This window comes from Macaca thibetana, chromosome 1 (genome assembly GCF_024542745.1).
Source record: "Macaca thibetana thibetana isolate TM-01 chromosome 1, ASM2454274v1, whole genome shotgun sequence".
In the NCBI taxonomy this organism is placed as follows: domain Eukaryota; kingdom Metazoa; phylum Chordata; class Mammalia; order Primates; family Cercopithecidae; genus Macaca; species Macaca thibetana.
This window is the reverse complement of record NC_065578.1, coordinates 44,008,915-44,015,309: the sequence shown is the minus strand read 5'-3', so window position 1 is coordinate 44,015,309 and position 6,395 is coordinate 44,008,915. Positions and strand designations below refer to the sequence as shown.

General features: G+C 47.3%; 1 non-coding gene across 1 annotated transcript; it reads left to right on the top strand.

The window, feature by feature from the left end:
- The first annotated feature begins 1,217 nt into the window (after positions 1–1,217).
- Positions 1,218–1,335, top strand: LOC126944409 (U5 spliceosomal RNA). The gene has a single exon (XR_007722048.1). It is a non-coding gene; the product is annotated as a U5 spliceosomal RNA (small nuclear RNA).
- The last annotated feature ends 5,060 nt before the right edge of the window (positions 1,336–6,395 follow it).

Below are 6,395 nucleotides of genomic sequence, written 5' to 3'. Positions count from 1 at the left end.
CCCTGGAATAGAGCACAGAGCCTCACCCAGAGGCGTGGGGAGGTTTGCAACTGCCCTTTCCCAGCCATAGCTTAGGACCCATGGTCTAGTTCGCACAGACCCTGGGCTCCAATCACCCACTCACCAGGAATGATCCCACCCCACCAACAATGCCTTCTCACATCCCACCCCACCTGGACAAAGGCCAGGAAATCATGTTCTGACCAAAAGATACAAAAAAAGAAACAAAAAAAAGGAAACGCCTATTGCAATTGAATTCACACCAACATGCCTAAAAAGCTCAAGAGAAGTGGGTAGTTGGCAGAGAACCTAGAGTAGGGGGTGTAACCAGCAGGCCCAAGGGAGGGAGGCTGGATTTGGGTCCAGCAGTGTTTGGGTCACCAAGGAGGGCCTTCTAGGTGGAGCAGAGAGAGCTCACCAGGTTAGAATAGTGCAAAGGGGGTCAGCCCTCTGTGCCACTTTCCAGCGGAGTAACCCTGGGCAAGTTAGCCAGCCTCACTAAGCCTCCTCATCTTCATCTTCCCAGGCCAGAGATCTAGCCTGTACCTCCCACCCCAGTACCCCTTCATCAGACACACGGAGCGCCACTGTCTGGACAGGCTGAACTGGTCTTCGGGTCCATAATTTCTCATACGCCATTCCCTCTGCCTAGAACACTTTCCCACATCCCCTTGACGTGACTCCGTATCACCCTTCGAGGTGAATTGGATCGGATGCCATCTCCTCCAGGAGAGGTAATGTCGTGCCTCCTGTGAGTTCCCACTGCCCCTGAGTGTCTCTGCCCGTCTGTTTCCCCGTCCCTCTCCCTAAGCCCGGAGGCTTACTGCGGGTAAGGACTGCGGGACAGGACCTTAACCCCTGGGACAAACATCAGCTCCGCAAAGGACTCGGCACCCACGGGGTGCGGGTCCCAGGAGGACCAGCAGACAGGAGAATAGGAGAGCAAAGGAGACCAGTGATCCACCAGCCCCGGCGGCGCGGGACAGCCCGGAGCCAGCTGTGATTTGCATACCCATGGTGCACCACAAAAAGATACACTCACGATGCTTGCACTCCCTCCGTGCGGGCGTTTCTGCACTATTTTAGGGCATGATGCCTCTTACAGCATCTTTATGCATAAACTACACGCAGGGAGTGTGTACCACGCAAGCACCCAACAACCATAACTGGGTTAAGTGTTAGTTCTCCCCGCGAGGTTCGAAGCTCTACTTGCTAGTATACTCTAGTTTCCCTTCAAATCGTACAAATCTTTCGCCTTTTACTAAAGATTTCCGTGGAGAGGAAACAGTTATGAGTCTTTAAAAAATTTTTTGAGGCCTCGTGTTTCGCGAGGCTAAATTGTGAGTGTGGAAAGTTAGATTATTGTTATCAATTTAATAAAATCTCGTTTTTACGACATATCCGAAAGATTACTCGCGTGTGGTAGTGCACGTCTGTAACCTTAGTTGCTCAAGAAGCTACTGCAGGCCGGGCGCGGTGGCTCAAGCCTGTAATCCCAGCACTTTGGGAGGCCGAGACGGGCAGATCACGAGGTCAGGAGATCGAGACCATCCTGGCTAACACGGTGAAACCCCGTCTCTACTAAAATACAAAAAAAATTAGCCGGGCGAGGTGGCGGGCGCCTGTACTCCCAGCTACTCGGGAGGCTGAGGCAGGAGAATGGCGTGAACCCTGGAGGCGGGGCTTGCAGTGAGCTGAGATCCGGCCATTGCACTCCAGCCTGGGCAACAGAGCTAGACTCCCTCTCAAAAAAAAAAAAAAAGAAGTTACTGCAGTAGAGTCTCTTGAATCCCGGAACGGAGGTTGCGGTGATCTGAGATCGCACCACTTGCACTCCAGCCAGGGCGACAGAGACTCCGTCTCAAAAGGAAAAAAACAGAAGTTTGCGTGACACCTGGTTTTGAGCTGCATTTGGGGTTTATTGGCTTCTGCAGTGTGTAGTAAGACTGGCTTCTTTTATTTCTCGCGTTTTTGTTGCATTTCGTTGCAGATTTAAGAGATAAACAGTGGAAGGCACTTTCAAGTCGTCGGGTCATTAATTAAGCCTTAGCGTGGCTAGAGGTTCAGGAACGGTATATCTCGCCAACCAAACTCCTTGTTCTATCCCCAGAGATAGGAGCTGGTTTGGTGAGACTCTTCCAGACTGATTTTTTTTTCCCCAACTCGACTGCGAATCCAAACACAGTCTATGTGGTGAAGATACAAGGTTCCTTCTTCTACAAAGCTTTTTTGTGTGTGTGTGTGAGATAGAGTCTCTGTCACCCAGGCTGGAGTGCAGTGGCACAATCTCGGCTTACTACAACCTCCGCCTCCTGGATTCAAGCAATTCTCCTGCCTCAGCCTCCCGAGTACCTGGGACTACAAGCGTGCACCACCACACCCAACTAATTTTTGTATTTTTAGTAGAGACGGTGTTTCACCATTTTGGCCAGGCTAGTCTCAAACTCCTGACCTCAGGTAATCCGCCCACCTCGGCCTTCCAAAGTGTTGAGATTACAGGCATAAACCAACGCGCCCGGCCCCTATGGAGCTTTTCTAATGGAACCAAACACAAAACAAATTGAATAAATAACATAAATCCCAGATGAATAATATCTCAGTGAGAAGTGCCCTGTAGAAAGAGAATTTTGATAGAATGGTCTACCTCCTTCCTATTCCCTCTCCATAAGGGAGCTCATCTACTTCCATGGCTTTAAGTAAATGCCATCTGATAGCTAGTGACCCCCTAGTTTACAGCCATCAGCTGGTCCTGTTGACTCCCTTCCATCAGCTGGTCCTCTTCAAAGCGTATGTTTCATCCAACCATATTTTACCACCTCCACTGCTGCCATCCTGGTCCAAGATCTCTTGCTGGATAATTGCAATAGCCCCTAACCGTTCTCCCTAGACCACTCTTCTACCTTGCTCTTGCCCTTCTCTATCCCAGTCCTCCACATAACAGCCAAACTTTTTTTTTTTTTTTTTTCTCTGACAGGGTCTTGCTGGAGTGCAGTGGCATAGTATCAGTTCACTGCAACCTCCACCTCCCAGATTCAAGCAATTCTCCCACCTCAGCCTCCCAAGTAGCTGGGACTGCAGGCGCATGCCACCACACTGGCTAATTTTTGTATTTTTTGTAGAGATGGGATTTCGCCATGTTGCCCAAGCTGGTATCAAACTCCCGGACTCAAGTGATTCGCCCACCTCACCCTCCCAAAGTGCTGGGATTACAGGCAGGAGCCACCATGCCCAGCCCAAATTATTATTTTAAAGTAAATCTGATCACACATCACTGTCCTGCACAAAACCCTCCAATGCCTTTCCCCATGACACATGGCTCCCTGCAGATCTCTCATCAAATGTTATCTCATCAGAGGTCTACAATCACTGCCCTGTACAAAATAGTCCCACTCCCACCACATAGCTATTTTTTTAACCAAAACAGGTGCTTTTCTTCATAGCACAAACTACTCCCTGAATAGATCATACATTACTTGTTTACTGCATGTTTCTCCTCTTAGAATGTTAGCTCCATGAGGCAAAGACTTGACTTGTTCTCTGATGTATTTATTCCATGACCCTAAATCAATGTCTAGTGTGTGGGCACTCAGTGAATAGTTGGGGAACAAATGAATGAATATGTTTCTAAACACACATACAGAATTTAATCTGTAACACTACAATTCTAAGTATTTTATAAAATTAATTTCATCTTCCTAAAAACTCCACTAAATAGGTTCCATTACCTCCATTTTATAAATAAGGAAACTGAGGCAAAGAAAGGTTAATCACAAAGACAATATGTGGCGGAGCTGGGATTCATAGGCAAGCATTCTGGCTCCAGGAGACACGCTCTTAATCACTATGCTACCTTTTTTCTTTTAACAAGAGGAATCATGCTGTAATTGGTCTATTCTGTGCTTTTTTTCACCAAAGATCACGGATTTTTAAAATATTATAGGAATATACCATAGTTAATATTACCAGTCCTCTGGTAATGGACATATAGATGATTTTCAATTTCTACTATCCAACCAATGCTGTCATGACATGGTACTACTAAGCACATTTTCTGTCTTGAGAGATAATGCTAAATAACTGTTTTTAATCCCTGTGCAATATATATACACACACGTGTGTGTGTGTGTATATATATATATTTTTTTGAGTGTGTGTGTGTGTGTGTGTATATATATATATATATATATATATTTTTAGACAGAGTCTCACTCTGTTGCCCAGGCTGAGTGCACTGGCACAATCTCAGCTCACTGCAACCTCCGCCTCCCAGATTCAAGCAATTCTCATGCCTCAGCCTCCCAAGTAGCTGGAATTACAGGCATGTGCCACTACACCTGGCTAGTTTTTTATATTTTAGAGACAGGGTTTTGCCATGTTGCCCAGACTGATCCCAAACTCCTGAGCTCAGGCGATCCACCCACCTCGGCCTCCCAAAGTTCTAGGATTACAGGTGCCAGCCACAGTGCCTGGCCTCCTCCTGTACAGCATATTTTCATATGAAGTCCCTGAGACAGAAATCTAACTTTATTTTCTTCTAAATAGTCAACTGTCTCTCATTTTAGATTGATAGTATCTTGCTTTGCAGCACCTTTAAAACTCTTTATGGAATAAAGTGGCATTTAAATGAGGAAATAGGCCAGGTATGGTGGTGCTTCATGTAATCCCAGCACTTTGGGAGGACAGAGTGGGACGACTGCTTGAGCCCAGGAGTTTGAGACCAGCCTGGACAACATAGGGAGACCTCATCTCTACAAAAAGAAAAAAAAAAAGTTAGCAGAATGTGATCAAACATGCCTGTAGTCCCAGCTGTTGGCAGGCTGAAGTGGGAGGATCGCTTGAGCCGGGGAGGCTGAGGCTGCAGTGAGCTGAGATCGCACCACTGCACTCTAGCCTGGGTGAGAATAAGGTTGTGTCATAAATAAATAAATAAATAAATAAATAAATAAATAAAGTCATTTACTTAACATTTACATAACACTGATTATCTGACAGAGACTGAGGAAGCAAAAACCAGTAAGACACCACTCCAGGCCCCAGGGATCTTTCTTGAGGGAGATTCACATCCTCGGGAAAACAAGATGTATGGTGAATGAAGGAGGTGGCAGAGGGGTCTGCAGTAACTGAGTAAGTATGGAGCTAGAGGACTAATACCTCCAGGATAAGTGAATTTATGCAAAGATCGTATTTGAGAGAAGAGGTGAGGAACCACTCACTAGTAGTTTTGAGTGCCCTGAAAGTGAAATAGATTGAATTTTGTCCTGGAGGTCAATGGGATGTTCCAGGACTTAAGTCCCATAGGACTGACAAAGACCGGTCTGGTTGCACTGTGGGAAATGGACTGAGGGGGCGCTGGAGTGAAGGCAGGAAGGCTGTGAGATGTGTCAGACAGGACAGGTTGAACCTGGGGCTGTGAGAACTGAACCAACTGGAAAGGTCTCCTACAAGGTAAAAGAGACCTAAGGCAGGTGTGAGGAAGAGGGATAAGGCAAGGATGAGATCCAGATTTCTGGCGTGTGCACCCACGGAAATGAGAAACATGATAAGGGAAAGCTGGGGAGATCAATTTCACACTGAGCCTGTGGTGTCTGAGGGGCATTCAGGGAGCGATCTCCAGGGGGGCAGGAATGTAATGAAAGAAGGAGCTGAAGCCCGGCGCGGTGGCTCACACCTGTAATCCTAGCACTTTGGGAGGCTGAGGCCAGCGGATCACATGAAGTCAGGAGTTCCAGACCAGCTGGCCAACATGGTGAAACCCCATCTCTACTAAAAATACAAAAATCGGCCGGGCGCGGTGGCTCACGCCTGTAATCCCAGCACTTTGGGAGGCCGAGGCGGGCGGATCACAAGGTCAGGAGATCGAGACCACGGTGAAACCCCGTCTCTACTAAAAATACAAAAAATTAGCCGGGCGCGGTTGTGGGCGCCTGTAGTCCCAGCTACTCGGGAGGCTGAGGCAGGAGAATGGCGTGAACCCGGGAGGCGGAGCTTGCAGTGAGCCGAGATCACGCCACTGCACTCCAGCCTGGGCGACAGAGCGAGACTCCGTCTCAAAAAAAAAAAAAAAAAAAAAATACAAAAATCAGCGGGGCGTGGTGGTGCATGTCTGTAATCCCAGCTACTCAGGAGGCTGAGGCACAAGAATCGCTTGAATCAGGGAGGCAGAGGTTGAAGTGAGCCGAAATCGCACCACTACACTCCAGCATCGGCAACAGAGCAAGACTATCTCAAAAAAAGAAAAAGAAAAAAGAAAGAAAGATAGAGAGAGCGAGCGAGAAAGAAAAAGAAAGAAAGAAAAAAAGACAGAGAAAGGAAAGAAAGAAAGGAAAGAAAGGAAAGAAAGAAAGAAAGAAAGAGAAAGGAAGGAAGGAAGGAAGGAAGGAAGGAAGGAAGGAAGA